Source organism: Culex quinquefasciatus, chromosome 3 (genome assembly GCF_015732765.1).
Source record: "Culex quinquefasciatus strain JHB chromosome 3, VPISU_Cqui_1.0_pri_paternal, whole genome shotgun sequence".
NCBI classification, from domain to species: Eukaryota; Metazoa; Arthropoda; class Insecta; order Diptera; family Culicidae; genus Culex; species Culex quinquefasciatus.
Genome location: NC_051863.1, coordinates 142,118,776 through 142,135,419, shown reverse-complemented (window position 1 = coordinate 142,135,419; position 16,644 = coordinate 142,118,776). Strand labels below are relative to the sequence as shown.

Below are 16,644 nucleotides of genomic sequence, written 5' to 3'. Positions count from 1 at the left end.
ATCGGATTTATGTGCAGGCTTGTTCTGGCGATTGTCCGGCGATTATAAGAGAGGTGGATGTTATTTTTCTAGGATGGGATTCCGTTTCTATGGTGAGACTTAAGATGCGTCTTGGCGAAAGAATGGATTCTTGAGAGCTATGCTACACGGAAAGCAATTTATGTTTGATCAATGGTTGAGCTAACAGATTTAGATTGTCAATTGTTATCGTTATTGCTTTGCTTTCTTTGGAAATGTCTGTTTTCATGGAACCATCTATAATCACAAAAAATAATTTAAATCAAAATCAAGTTGTTCGCTCAACAGCATCACCTTGGCGTTCTATATTGCGAGATTTCTACTTGAAACTAGGTATCCGAAGGCTTGAAACGGTGAGGCAATCCAAACTTCTTTTTACACCTAAGCTTCCATCCACCTCGGGTTTCGAACTGTTGACCTTTAGATTGTGAGTCCAACTGCCGTCGAAAGACTCTACCGAACAGGTTATTTTTATCCAGAAGATGACTCCTACTATTGAGCTGAGTTACGATCTGACTTCTAGGTTTGAAAAGTGAAAAAAAAAAAATTGGGATAATGAATTCCCAACTTTGAACCACCTTTACCTTTCGCTAGAGAGCAGTTCTCTCAGATTTCGGTCACTCGATTTTTTTTGTATTTTCTAATCCGACTGAAACTTTTTTGGTGCCTTTGGTATGCCCAAAGAAGCCATTTTGCATCATTAGTTTGTCCATATAATTTTCCATACAAAAATGATGAATGAAAATTCAAAAATCTGTATCTTTTGAAAGAATTTTTTGATCGATTTGGTGTCTTGGGCAAAGTTGCAGGTATGGATACAGACTACACTGGAAAAAAATTATACACGGTAAAAAAGTTTTTGGTGATTTTTCATTAAACTTTTTGTCACTGAAACTTGATTAGGTTGTTTTTCGGCTCAGCAGTCAGAGACAAATTCAAAAACTTGTAGTTTTTTCTTTTTTATTCCGGCGTTTCGACGCGATATGCGGTCTTCTTCAGGGGATTCTGTAGGGATATTAACAAAAACTAACTTAATCCACCTATGTGGTTGACGCCTTCCTCACTTTTTACCAACAATGGGTAATATGAGTGGTTTGGACACATACTTTAGCTATTTTTTTAGGTCCATAAAAATAAATACACAGATATAACTTAAGTGGTAACAACTCGAGACAGGATGGCCAGATCTTAAATGTTGTGGACTCGTTGGAAAGGTCTTTCAATTACCTAACTAACGATGTATCGGATGATGGATCCCGACATCGGTTACATACATTTAAGTGAGATCCGGCATCAAAAAAGTACAAATATATCACTTAAGTGGTCTTAACTCAAGACAGGGTTGCCAGATCTTCAATGTTGTGGACTCGTTGGAAAGGTCTTTCAATTACCTAACTAACGATGAGTCCGATGATGGATCCGGACATCGTTTACATACATTTAAGTGAGATCCGGCATCAACAAAGTACAAATATATCACTTAAGTGGTCTTAACTCGAGACAGGGTTGCCAGATCTTAAATGTTGTGGACTCGTTAGAAAGGTTTTTCAATTACCTAGCCAACGATGTGTCGGATAATGGATCCGGACATCGTTTACATTCATTTAAGTGAGATCCGGCATCAAAAAATTACATAAATATCACTTAAGTGGTCATAACTCGAGACAGGGTGGCCAGATATTCAATGTTGTAGACTCGTTGGAAAGGTCTTTCAATTACCTAACTAACGATGTATCGGATGATGGATTCCGACATCGGTTACATACATTTAAGTGAGATCCGGCATCAAAAAAGTACAAATATATCACTTAAGTGGTCTTAACTCAAGATAGGGTTGCCAGATCTTCAATGTTTTGGACACGTTGGAAAGGTCAAATACCTAACCAACGATGTGTCGGATGATGGATTCAGACATCGTTTGCATGCATATAAATGAGATCCGGATATATGTGAAAACACTTTTTTATACATAACTTTTTAACTAGTTATCGAAACACCAAACAATTCAATAGCGATGTATGGGACCCTAAACCAAGTCGAATGCAACTGGTTTGGTCAAAATCGGTTCAGCCAGTGCTGAGAAAACTCAGTGAGAATTTTGGTCACATACATACATACACACACATACACACACACATGCACACACATACACACACACAGACATTTGTTCAGTTTTCGATTCTGAGTCGATATGTATACATGAAGGTGGGTCTTTGAGCTTTTAATAAAAAGTTCATTTTTAGAGCAGGATTATAGCCTTACCTCAGTGAGGAAGGCAAAACATAGCAAATACGAAAATCATCAAGTCACAATAATACAAATCTTACAGAAAATACAGTTTTCATGTCCGGGGGCTTTTCAGCTAAAGCTGCATTTGTCAGGGAAGGTAGCATCAAAAGGTGCTGTGAACATGACCAGAAAATGTGTTTAGTTAGTTGCAAAAAGTGGAAAACACTAACATATTTACTGTTCTGGAGCGCCAAAACAGCTAGATCTTCGATCAACAACGAACACGGAGCAATATCACCTCAAGACTAACCGACAAATAGAAAAAACTAGACAGACAAAACTTTGCATGCAACTTGCATGCAAGGTCGTGTGGGTACTGCTGGATGTTATCTAGACGAACAGTACTAATCCTGCTCTTCTTCCCTGACATTCGTGTTTTGTTTTGGTTCTGGCTTTCGTTTCTTCGTTCTTACCAAATGCAAAATTCCACCATAAATCGAACTCAAACCATCAACATCGCTCCTTTTGTTGACAGTTTGATCCGTAGTGAAAATATGACACATTTCTAGAATTTCCAGGGCAGGTTTGGCTCGATGTTGGTCCAGGATCTCGGTCTTCTCCAGCGCGAAACGGTGTTGCTCCTCAATGCTGTGTTGGATGAGGGCAGTTCGGTCCTTCAGCCGGTGAATCTCGGTGTCATCATCAGCGTTCAGCAGCTCATCCCACTTGTTGATGTCTGATTGGTGCTTGCTGATCCTCGATTTCAAGTACTGCGTCGTGTAGCCTACGTAGGTTTTTTCACAGTCGCCGCACGGGATCTTGTAGATAACATTGGTTCTCATGTTGGGGGGGATTGGGTCCTTTGTCCTTGTGAACATGTTGTTGATCGTATGTTCGTTTCGGGTGGCCAACATGATGTTAGGGAAATCCGCCCTAAGCGACTTCTTGAGGCGACATGTTAGTTTGTCCACCCACAGTAGGGGTCGATACAGCTTTACAGTCGTGGTCATGTCTGCCGTCACTGTATGCGGGTGTTCATTCATCCTGTTGATCAGCCTGTGTCGCAGTGATGTGGGGTAGTGGTTTACTTATAGTTTTCTGTCAATGATGGCCTTCACCTGTTGTTCATCAATGTTCGTGCTGAATGAACGTACTCTGCGTACGAAATTTGCAACCATATTCATTTTGATGTGTAGTGGGTGGTAAGAGAAAAAGTCCAAGAAGCGGCCAGATGCCATGGGCTTGGCGTACCACTCTGTTCGCACCGTCTGGTCTTCTTGACGCACAAGAACCATATCCAAGTAGGGAAGTCTTCTGTCTTTCTCCATCTCACACGTAAACTGTAGGTTGCTGTCATAGCTGTTGAAAGCATTCAGGACGGCGTCAACGCGATCGGCCGGTACTGCAAACTTAATTCGCAAAAAAACACTATTTTAATTTTTATTTTTTGATATGTTTTAGGGGACATCAAATGCCAACTTTTCAGAAATTTACAGGTTGTGCAAATAATCTTTGACCAAGTTATGATTTTTTTAATCAATACTGATTTTAAAAAAAAATCGAAATATTAATCGCATACATTTTTTAACTTCATTTTTCGATGTAAAATCAAATTTGCAATCAAAAAGTTCTTTAGTGAAATTTTGATAAAGTGCACCGTTTTCAAGTAAAATCAATTTTCAGGTAACTGTTTTGAAAATAGTCGCAGTTTTTTTTTTAATTAGTGCACATGTTTACCCACTTTTGAAATAACATATTTTTGAAAAGCTGAGAAATTCTCTATGTTTTGCATTTTGAGCTTTGTTGATACGACCCTTAGTTGCTGAGATATTGCCATGCAAAGGTTTAAAGACAGGAAAATTGATGTTCCACCCAAACAATCCACCATTTTCTATTGTCGATATCTCAGCAACTAATGGTCCTCCGGCACGAGATATCAAAAAACGGATCTCGGATTCGTGATCAGGGACTAAAGTTACCCCTTAGGACGAAGTTTCAAGCAAATCGAAGAGGGGTCGGGGCAACTTTTCCCGATTTCGTGTGAGTTGGTAGAGTTTATCTGTTGTGTATCTGTTAAAATTTAAAGAGACTATGATGAACGAGCCAATGATAAAAAAAAATGCATTCTTTGTACAAAAAGCAACATCAAAAAAATGTCAGCCAAATAAATAAAGTACTGAAATCAAAATTCCACGAAATCGGTCGCTTTTGAAGAGAATGGCTCTGTATTTCTTTTTGTTTTTCTGAAAATGTTAAATCTGAAATGGTCCAAAAATCTTAAATCTTTAATTTTCTAATATGTAACACGAAGCTTGAACTCTTGTTATTTTTAGTCGAGAAACTGTTGATACACTCGAGATATTTTTTTCTTTTTAGGGAAAATCAAATTTAGTATACAATTAAACATACTTCTGGAGTTTCTTTTGAAAGGGCTGACAATAAACGAGATTTTGATTTTTTGCTTATTCGGTGTTTTTGAAAACGTCAAAATACCCAAAAAGCGTGCTATTTTGTCGCACGTCGCTTTTTGACGTTTCGAGAAAAACGCGTTTAAATGTATGACCTTCAATATACAAAAACTAGATCATGCAATGTAAACAATAAAAAAAACACGTTTTGTATGGCTGACCGTTCTGTGCATTGTCCCAAAGTTTGGTTGAATTTGGTAGCCGATGTCCCGAGTTATGATTAAAAATGCCTACCGTAGTCGGGCATGTACATGTGTCAAAACGTCCTCTGACTAAATTCCCTTTTGGCCAGTTGACGCACTTGTAGCAATTTGCAGGGTGTGTCAAGATAGCACGATCAGTTGAATCTTCTTCCATATGAAGAGTGACAACAATGCAGGGGGCTTTTTTTCGGATTTCGTTGAATATTTCAGGACTGAAAGCGATTTTTGGGGATCTGCATGGTCAAAAGGTGAGATAATTGATATATTCACAAAATGTCGTTCTTCACTCAAATTATCCTTAATTGGACGTGGGACAAGATAGCACGATCACGACAGTTTTTTTTTTCACTTCACCTAAAAAAATATTGCGAAATATTTTTTTAATGGAATTTTTTTTTCTTATTATGTACTTCTGTTACTGTTGAACTGTTAGAAGAACGGTAATGAGAGGACCATTTAAATGAAAATGAAAACCAGTTACAGTAACTTTCTTTCTAAAAGAGTATTTGAAAATAACAGTTTAGTACAGCTCACTGCACGAAATGCATTCATTGCACCATTCTCTCGACATCATGAAGTACAATTCGACTTGTTCCCAAAGCTTCCGAAAACGAAACTATTGGCACTACGCCCCCCGGGGCATGGCCTTCCTCTAACGTGGGATTTCTGCTCCAGCGCCTCTGACGAGACAGGAGAAACCGGGACCGACGTTTTACTTCACCATCCGATAGAAGCTCAGTGGATAAGGCGGGAATCGAACCCGCGTCTCATAGCATCATCGGGATCGGCAGCCGAAGCCGCTACCCCTGCGCCACGAGACCCACGCTTCCAGAAAATCCCAATAAAGTAACCAGCGCAGGCGTTGATCCTTTTTGCCATAAATCACAACCGTTCTACGAAATAATTCCCCACTCACACTTCATCTTCTGCCGTCGACAATCGACCGAGACAAATGGCAGTTTTATTTGATCGTTCTTTTCGGTTGTCGTTATCATCAAATAAAAATCCCATCCAGCCAGCCAGCATGTGGTGCAGCAGCCAGTAAGTGGTAAATCCGTAACAATTGATCTGAACCAAAATTGAAAAAGCCCCTTAAGAAAATTTCATGTGGGGGGAGGGTGTGGAGAGGTATGTGTCTGTGTGTGAAAATGATGAAGACGCAACGGAAGAAAAAGCCAACCAGACAATCCCAGCCTCAAACCCCACTCCTCCGCACGAGAAAAAGCTTCAGGGCAAGACAAAATACGACGAGAAAATCGAAAAATTAACACCCCACTGGTTGACAATGAGGCTTTGAGGGAGGAAAAAAAGAAAAATCATGACAACGGGGAGGATTCGGAAAAGGACGAAGGCGCAGAAAAAAAGAGGCCCAACAGATTCACTTTATTGGGCTTTATCGGTCTTTATGTCGTGTGGCTTATACGACTTTCTGCCTCATCGAATGCCTCAACTCCTCCCCGGTTCCGCTGAAAATTGACTGACTGACGACTTCTGAAGAAGGTGCCGATGAGCAGTACTGTGGATTTTACTCTTCTTCCGTTGAAAAAAGAAGAAAACGAAGAAAGCACCGGAAGCTGAAAGGCCTATCAACCTCACCACCAAATCTACCACCTTCTTGGGCGGAGGTTGGTTGGTGCGACAGGACAGGACATGCTTCAAGCAGACCCGTGATCCAGGATCTCGCAGGATTTGTGGGCCTAATCCTGCCACATTGGCACACGTTCCGGACTGTGAGGGTTAGAAGTTTTGAGACTGTGCTAACTTTTATGTTGGTATTTTGTTGAAAATTTATTTGAATTTCTCGTTTGGAAATTAAAATCTGCAAAATTCATTTGAAAAATACAAATATTTGGTTCAATCTGGTAATTTGATCCAATTTGATCATTCATGAAAATCACGCTAAAACCGAGTAAAACATATAGAATATAATGCATCTCATTTTACCGTGCAAATGTCAAAACTGAAGTAAAGAATAAGTTAACACGAGAAAGGTTGTAACGTTTGTAGTTGGAATTGAGTATTTTTGCTAAGAAATTAAATTTTACTTGGTTAGAATTTATTGAACGTACAAAAATGCGCAAAGAAAAATGTATTTCTCGGAACGACCACCAGATGTCACGCGCGCGCTCGTTTGACAGGAGGAATTTGGAGGAAAGAGAAGGAGATTATTCAACTGGCGTGGAGCAGCGTGGGCCGTGTCTCGGCCATTATTTAGCCTAACTATGTACTTCGTTTGAGTGCACACGCGCGTTGTTAAGAAAAGTTCTCGGCCTGCTGTATCAAGTGCGCAGCTCAACTGGTTCTACGCCACGCCCCGGGCACCTGTCGACGGCTACGTTTATGTACCAGTTAAGTCCGTGCCCAGTCAAGTTCGTGCTGAAAGTTCTACGACGCCCCCGCTACGGGGTATGTTCTGGCGGCAGCATTCGTTACGGCCGGTTCTAATTCTTGTGACGACATCGACAGGACGATGCTTCGGTCCCCAAATTCAAGGACATTTTTTCCAGATACGACTGTGCCAAAACATCAAGCGGAACAGTGCTCGCGTTTCTTCGACTACCATCAACACCTTCTTTGTCGAGTATGAGTTGACTTCGGAGGGAATCCCGGCTCACCTGAAGATCAACTACGATGAATCGGCGTGGGCAAATGATCCGGGACGTAAGAAGCTAATTTTCAAGCGTGGTTGTAAGTACTTGGAGCGCGTTATCAACCAGACCAAGCCGACTGTCGGACCAAGTCAGGCTGGGCGGATGCATTCATTTTCGCCGACTGGTTCAAGTCCGTGATCATCCCGGACTGCCACCGACTTGAAGGAAGCAAACTGCTCATTGTTGACAAGCGTCACCGGAAGTGGTTGGTAGGTGCGAAGCAAATCAAGTGAAGTTCACCTTTCTCCCCGCTATTGTGGTTTCGGAAATAAATCGAATTTTCGCGGCGACTTATCTGACACTACGCTTCGCAAACTTATCAACTCTAATTCTGAGTGTAACAAGCTGTGTTGAACGCGAGGATAAACGTCACTGAAAAAATATTTTGTCGCTCTGGCACCAAATCGAAACGAGCGATTTCCACTCTCGCCGCACTTTTTCTCTCCGCCTTTTTCTGTCAAGCTTAATAGCATCAGCGCTTGCGTGATCCCGTTGGAGATTTTGGATGATGATATTGACCATTTCTTCAGGTAAAAAAAGTGCATATTTTATTTTGTTTTTCATTAATTAAACAAAAAAAGTTGGTTCATCCACCGACATAAATTTTCGTCAATCAAAACAATATGGAGGAATCACAACAAAGTTGGCTTACACACTGATCGAGTAATACCAAATTAAGCTTGACAGAAAAAGGCGGAGAGAAAAAGTGCGGCGAGAGTGGAAATCGCTCGATTCGGTTTAGTGCCAGAGCGACAATAAGTGGTGTTACTGCTGGGCAAAGTTTCGGCTCTTGCTGAAATTTATCCATTTTGTGAACTGGTGATTGAGCTGTATCCGTGCCTTTCGTGTTCTGATCAGCTGTGGTGGTTATCACCTTTCTGCACCAATACAACTGGTAGAAGTGCAGACTGTGGCTGTTTTAGTGAGAATCAAGCTTCGTGCAAGTGATCTATTTTTTTTTTTTGAAATTAAATATGTCTTTATTGAACTTTCTTATAATAATTACATTTCATTTACATTCTAAGTGGTATGGCTACATGCTCTTCATCTTTGTTATATTTTTCGTTTTCTTATTAACTGTTCACATTCATTTATTTACTTTAAATTGTTTTACATTTTTGCATTAAATCGAATACATTTGGGTAAAAAAGAAAAAAAAATCGCTTTAACAACTAATCCTAACTTAAAACTAAAAAAGTAAATTCATTGAAATATTCAAAATCATTAGAACGAGTAAACTACGAACTGTATTTTAAGATAAATCCTCCAAGCGTTCTTACTTGTTCCGCACGAGTTTTGCAACCACGCAGTGTTGTTGTCATCTCGATGAAAATGTTCAGAAGTTCTTGTGGTGAAAACAGGTCACTGCTGCCCAGACGTGCATCGGCACGCTCTGCACTAGCACATCGATATTAGCACGCATGCCATGTGCAACGCATACTGTGTTTGCTCAGTGCTAGTGCTAATTTTTAGCACTCCACATTAGCACACCTAAGGAATCTTATTATTATTAGTTTACGTTGGATTAACATTTAAGTACATAATTAGCCTTAATTATATCAAAACCTTGAATAGGACATACCATTCTCGTCTCCATACTAATCGATCAGTAATTTTTTGGTGTTTATTTTTTTTTCTATTTAAAGTGTATTTTGAAGGATGAATTAAATACAAAATTCCTCGTGATATGAAAATAATTAAATAAAACATCATTGCGTAAAATCGTAATCGACTTTGTCACGTGAATCGAGTTCAATAAGGCTTATGCTGGATGTCTAACGTATGATAACGTTGGAAAAAAGCAAGATTAGATGTACAATAAAAAAAAAATCAAAATAAAACACAGGTTTTTGCGTGTAATGGCTTTAATATAACTCAACAACAGGTAAACAGAAATGTAAACAATGATCTTCAAAGCTTAAGGTCGATCTTATCGAACAGAACGGCGTTTAGTTTGATCAACAAAATATTAGTCAAATTTTCGTTCGACAACCTCAATCTTCTGTCACTTAATATAAGAGCTAGCGAGTTGAACGCCCTCTCTACAGAAACTTGGGTGCAAGGCACTGCTAGCGCAACCTGACTGATAGCATACAGTTGCGGTTCGGCCCTTTTCTTGCCTTCCCAGTACTCCAGGACATCGTCGTCCTCGCAAAGCCTTTCCTGTAGCGCCATTTCCCTCAATGCCTGCTCGATGTTCAGCCTATCAGGTGCTTTCGTCGGCGTACGCCGTCTGAGAAATTTCTCCATTCTTGACGGTTCGCTTGTCGTTGATGTCGTTGGAACAGGAACATTTGGTCTGTCATCGATCTCTTCACCATCGTTTTTTAACGCATTTCCAAGGGTCAAAAGATGCCGAATGGCCACCCTCCGATCATCGTCACTCAGAAATTCGGACCCGCCGAAGTTCACGCGCGGATCCATGAAAAGTGCGGCTACAACTGCTGGTGAAAATAGCTTTTCGCGCCGGCGTTCCATATGCTTCAACAAGCATGTAGCCATACTGTCAGAGGACTCAAGCAGATCAAGCCGACAGGTCTCCCACGCAAACAAGAAGTCTCCCATCGTCATCGTCTCTTCCTGGAGTTTCTTCGTTGCGACGAAAACCGGTTTGAAGACAGACGTGAAAGCGCAGATGAATGTCCATGTTGACTTGGTGACGATGGAGTCCTGCTTGGTCTCCTTCAATAGTTCACGAATGAACGCCTCGTTATCTGAGAAGTACTCCACCTGTTTGAAAAAAAAAAACAACTAATAATTATGTTGTACATAATTTTAAATACTATTATTTTTTATGGAAATTGTCCACGAGGGGGGGGGAGTGGGGTTAATGAATGGTCCCCAAACGGAAAAAAATACATAAATGAACATACCATTAAATATGCCGAGTTCCACCGCGTTTCGCAGTCCAGAAACGGAAGCTTCTTGTTTTCAGTTTTGAAGCAGCTTTTGAATGGAAACTTTCTCAACGTCTTCACTGCCTGTCGCACGTTGCCCAGCATTTTCTTCAATTTGCACTCTTTAATGCAATCATTGACAGCAAGCTGCAGCGTGTGGGCGGCGCAGCGGATACCTCCCAGTAACGCTCTTGCCTTTTCCAGCTCGTCATCTTCCTGTTCTGCATGATCATTCTCTGCGCTCTCCTCATCATCGTGATCTTCGCCATCGCTTAAGTCATCAGTGCTACCTCCTTCGAAATCGTCACTTTGGTCTTCGCTTCGTATCAGGCTTTCCGCGGCTCTGGTTTGCCGGAAGCGTGCAATCTCGCGTCAAAGATAACCCATATACTTGGATGAGGTGTATAACTTCGTTCTTGATGTTTTCCGCGGTGTGCGCGACTTCGAGGTCGATCAATCCAAGTGTTCGGACTATGATCTTCTTCCCTGCAAGATACTGGATGTTTACACCGAGGACACTCCGTCCTCGCCGAGAAGCTTCGTCCATCTTCAAGCAAACTTTGCGGCCGCGCAGTTCGTTCGTAATGAACGTCCTGAACTGGTTCGCAGCCATCGCTATTTTATCTAAAATAACATTCTGTTTAGAATAATATTAAAAATAACTATTTGAAAAATAATTACCGGATATGTTGTTCCGATTGACGTGTCCGATTCGCAGACCCGACTCAAGTTGGGATAGGACATCAACCAACCCCGGGACATCGAAAACATTTAGCGGGAGGCCACCTGCAGTGGTCATTTTCACACACGATTGCAGATAGAACTGTTCGTCAATCTCTACTACAACTTTCCTCATTTTTCTAGACGGCGCGACTGGTTCTTCATGGATTCTGGTCATCTCAACCGGATGCACCAGCGCCAGATGCCGCTTCAAATTGCTTGTTTTCGTGCACTCCAGGGCAACCCCGCAAATTTCGCACGTCGCTTTGGCATCTAGGGAATCCGGGTTGGCACCGTCGATCGCAAAACGTTCCCGGATTTTGGCGATTGATTCCGGAGGATCTCGAGCTCGTTTTCGCACGGCAAGAGGTGCTTGAGACGCTTGTTGAGACGTCATGTTCTGGAAACGGTTCGACAACTTCTGATTTTTTTTATTCAGAATGTGTTATTTTCGTAACCAAGTGCCAGAGCGAGTGCTATGATCCATAGCCCAGTGCTAAGTTTTAAAATAGCACGCGTGCAATTCGCGTGCTGCGCCAATGCATGTCTGCTGCTGCCTTCATCCGTTGATGCTGGTTGGTTTTCCTTCGTTTTCTGACTGAAACCAGGAGGTGTTGTATTCTCTGCAACTTTTTGCCGCTGATTCAACGGCAATGGCTGCAGATTTGGAACCACTCAAACAGATCCCGCTCCAGGTGACGCCAAAGCAGGAAAATCCACGTCCGTGTATGCTGGTGGTGTTTTGCGACGATTTGGTTGGTGCCTCGTCGTCGCTTGCTGCCGAATTTTTACAAACTCAGCCCGTTTTGGGCAGCTTCGATTCTTGGTAGAATGGTCGCCGCCGCAATTGAAGCATTTCGCTTCGATGTTCTCGTTGATTTTTTCGCAAGCTTGAGTTTTGTGCTCACCTCCGCAGGTTGCACAACGACTCTTGATGAAACAGTTCCTTCCACCATGTCCAAACTGCAAGCAGTTCGAACACTGTGTCACGTCACGGTGCACTGGACGATAACGTTCCCAAGTCACGATGATGTTGAAAATTGCCCGAACTGCTTTCAGCTCAGACGGTGTTGTCGATCCTTTCTCGAAATGAACCAGGTACAGTTGATCACGATACTTGATGTCCTTGTTGTGTCTCGTCATCTTGAAGACTTCGATCACGTTCAACTTAAGAGTTTTGAGCTCTTCTTTCAGCACACTCACATCCATGTCGTACAGGCCTCGGAGGACCTGTTTCATGGGGCGTTTACCTGGATCGTCATGGCTGTAGTATTCAATCTTGGTGTTGTTCAGGAAATCCCGAACGTAGTTGTAATCCTTTCTGGTAGGTAGCAAAATTTTGAGTCCATCAGCACACAAGCGAATGGAAGCTCGTAAAGCACCAGATTTGAAAAACCCGATCAGCCACTTTCGCACCGAATCCGATGACGAGGTTTTCACAAAAATGGGTGGCAACTTTTCCCGTCGTTCAAATTCTTCCTTCTCGCTCACGTCCACAGGGAGGGTAGCGAACTGGTTTCCAGACAATTTTTGAGCGTCCTTGCTCAAACTGCCTGGCTTTGTAGGTAGCGTTTCGGCATTCTTTAGCTTCTTCAAATCTGCCGATCCTGCTGGTGAGGACCGCCTCTTTTTCTTGCCGTGAGGCATTTTTGCACTTTTTAAGCACTTTTTTTGTTTGTGAGGGACGCACGTCTGACTCGCTTCTCTGCTGATCGCAGACTCGTGCAAGTGATCTAGAATATTCTCTACCCGCTTATCCTGTGTTCTCGGCTCTAAATAACGACACTCGTGCACACTCTGGATGTGTGAGTCTCGCGGTGGCTCAAGAGTTGTTGTGGTTTTACCGAAAGCTGTGTCACAGTTGCGGTTTCTGTTCAATAACTGCACTCGTTGTACTCAGTACAGGAAGAACTCGTCGCGCATCTTCGGAGTGACTAAATGTGCCAGCTGGTCGCAGCGTGACGTCAGCTGATTTCCAGCCAACAACATCGGACAACGAAGATCTATAAGATGACGAGAAGGCCAAGCTGAACGATTTCGAACTGGGAGAACTACCGGAAGCTGATTATGCACTTAGCGAAGACGGGCAGGATGAGTTGGAAGATAATAACGATGAGCCAACGAAGACATGCTGAACGAACTGGAAAAAAACCCGGAATAAAAAGCTGGGTTCACGTCCGATTGGTCTACGGCAAAAGCCTCATTGGAAAAATCACCAGCAAAGTAGGTGGAGATTGCATTGGATCATTCCTGCGAAAATAAAATAAATCCGACAATTTCGTGTTTGTTTCGCATGTTTCGGACGGGCGTCTCCTCGCGTCTTAAGATGTGATCACTACCATTAAGAAACCCAGCGGTCGTTTTTCTTTCGAGTCAAACCTACTGATCTAGATTGTCGTTTCCACACAGGTTGATATTCTAACGAGTAATCATATCACAAATGGAACTGAACTTATTCCATGCTTTCATGAAAAGTAAATAAAATACTCCAAATCGAACTAAATCATATTTTTACTTTCAGGTGGACGCTCTTGCTATATTATGCTGTTGTAAATTGGGTGTGTCAAAATTATTGTAAAACCGGAACAGGATTGTTTATTTCCAACTAGCTAATGTACCTTTTAATCGGAAACAACGAAATCGTGCAATACTCTTTAACACTAACGACTACAAAAATGTGCAAATTTAAGAGGTGTAATTTTAGGTAGCTTGAATATTACCTCTTTTTGATGTAATTTTACCTCAATTTATACTGAAAAAGCGACATTACACCAGAATAGTGGTCAAATTGCACATTTTCAGAGGTAAAATTACACATTTTTCTGACATAAAAGATGTACCCCTTCCCAGATGTAATATTACCATGATTGTTTTTTCTGTGTATGCTTTATCCGCGTGGGCCAGCTTCAAGTCCACTTACGTGTCTAATAAAATTCCTAAGCTATTCTGAATTACTATTTGTACCCGGACCAATACCCAGAGCATCTCGTCTCAAAATGGATGACAAATTTTACATCAGTTGACAGCACCGCAGCTATACAGTCGGACGACAAATGGTACGGTAGCAAATGTTGAAATAAAAAGTTCTACTTCATAGAATGGGTTTTCCTCGGTTTATTAAAAAAATAAACTAAAATATTAATCACGATATAATCAGATATTTGCAATACATGAGTCAACTTAGTAATGCTATTATCTGTTCTAATTTACAAAATGCAATTCAAAGCTGATGTGATAGCAGCAAACAGTTTTATTCTTTAGGACATTAAATGTAAAATTCTTTGGTTAAAGGAGCATAAATGATTAAAATTAATCGAAATTCGATCAATATAAGCACAGAGAACAGATGTAGGTACATCTAGGTTCGAACTTGTGTGTAAACACTGCAGCACTAACAAAATGTGTTGCATACAATCTTGCATAAAAGAAATTAGGGTGTAAAGGATACGCTTGGCGGCGCCACCGTCGCAGCTGAGATTACTTGACTTAACAATGTAGAATGGCTCAATGATTTCCTTAGAAAAATAATATTTTCCTCGTTTATAAACTAAATTCACTTCAGTACAATTTCAATTAAGTGAAAATAATGCAAAAATGCATTAACATTAACAAAAACCATAGAAGAAAACTTGTTTAAAATTATTTTTTTGAACGATAGCTTAAAATAGTACCTTTCCACATGTTAACTCTGATTTCGTTTTGTTTACCTTCACAGCTGATTTTGCTATTTTCTTGCGCTCGTAAAATCGTACCCCTACGATGAAGGACAGTCAGACATTGGTCTGATGTCGTTCGTTCGGAATGTTTTGTGCAGTGAATGGATGGTCCAACGTTCTGCTACTGTAGGTCATCATGATTTTTGAAGTGGCGCTATCTAAGCGGATGATGCACACCCTAGCTCTTTTCAACGTATCTTGGTTTGAATTTTTACACACCTTTTTCGATGCTTTTTGTTCTGTTATGTACATCTGTTCTCTGTGATATAAGCTAGTTTGTATACAAACAGGCGGTTCGCCGCTGTTGCATACAAGCAAAAAATTGCATGCAATATGTGGGAGTAGTGAACTGCACTAATTCTCCATACAAACTTTGGCGAAAAACCATTCGGCCCTGTCAAATATTTTTGAAAAAATCAAAGTACACGTGGTTCTGGGGACCCTACACTTCATGCTTCCCCTCGAGTTAAACACACTCAACCCCCGGTGGTTGGTCACTTTTTCGTTTGACCCTTTTTTAGTTTGTACCCCGTTGGTTGGTCAAAATCAAACTAAAAAGTGACGAACTGTCACTTTTTACACGGCGCTTACGCACACTATCAAAACACACGTTTGGTAGTGTGTGTGAACTCCGTGTAAAAGGGGTGTTAAACTAAAAAGTGACCCGTTCGTTTGACAACAGTTGGTGTCAAAGCATCGGGGTTTGAGTGTATTGTTCAATTTAAAAATCACAGCTTTCAGAATTTGTTCCTAAGCTCAAAACCATCAACCAGCAGTGTAAACCATTGAGACAGCTCCTGTTGAGAGTATGGACGAGGGAGGGGATGGCCGGTGGGGGGGTTTCCAAGGCTTAAGCCAAGACGTTCGTTCCGTGATTGTGGAGGCACACCAGCAGAAGACCGTGTATATTAATCATTTCGATATCGATATTTGTCTGGCTGCCAGTCATCGTTATGCTTTTGCCACCAGCCGGGGGTGGTGCCTTTTGTGTTGTGGCATTTTTCATTTTTTTCTGCACTTCCGTGTGAATGCTGGGAAATGGGTTGATTTTTCTTTTTGCTCTTTTTCTTTTGTTGTACCGATAGAAAACGAGATATAAACATTTTTCACCACGACGGGAAATGGTTTCCGTGGTTTTGTTGTGGTTATGACGTTTCTTTATACTTTTACGGTGGAATTCGATTTGGAGGATTTTGTTTTGTTGAGATTTTTGAATTGTTTTATTGAACACTACTATTGGCTTAAAAGAATTTGATGGTACCTAGTAACGTTCCTATCAATTTTGAACCAATGGAAAGTTGATATTTCAGCCTCTAGAACTAGAAAACATCTTACCAGGAAATACCCTCTATAAATACAGTCCCATAATTACCCATAACCATTACAAATTGCCCTACTTCACGAGTCGCCAACTTTTACGCAGTAATTTCAGCTGTGACAAAACATCACTCAAAACCCGATTTACGTCCCCGCCCTCACCTTCCCCGGAACTTTACAGCCCTTCGTGCGCGCCGTCGACATTTATTGCTCCAGTTAACATTTATGACAGTCTTTAGCTCCATAAACTCACGGGCCAACCCCCGGAAAAACAGCGCATTAAGAGGTGTGACACTGTCGGCTCAGCGCCGCCACGTGGTGGCCACTTCCGGCGCAGCCCTGACGAGGGACAAAAACTTGTCCCCGCAAAGTTCTATACTGCCCATGTTCGCATAAATGTCCCATATGCAAGAACAGCAAGCTGA

General features: G+C 41.4%; 1 protein-coding gene and 1 long non-coding RNA gene across 2 annotated transcripts in view; one reads left to right on the top strand and one right to left on the bottom strand.

The window, feature by feature from the left end:
* Window positions 1-16,644, top strand: part of LOC6048902 (poly(rC)-binding protein 3) — a 516,717-nt gene that overhangs the window by 211,314 nt on the left and 288,759 nt on the right. The gene's annotated exons all lie outside the window — the stretch shown is intronic.
* LOC119768814 lies at window positions 941-2,553 on the bottom strand. The gene is made up of 3 exons (XR_005278237.1): window positions 2,486-2,553; window positions 2,346-2,420; window positions 941-1,023 (listed from the first exon to the last, which is right to left on the bottom strand). It is a non-coding gene; the product is annotated as an uncharacterized LOC119768814 (long non-coding RNA).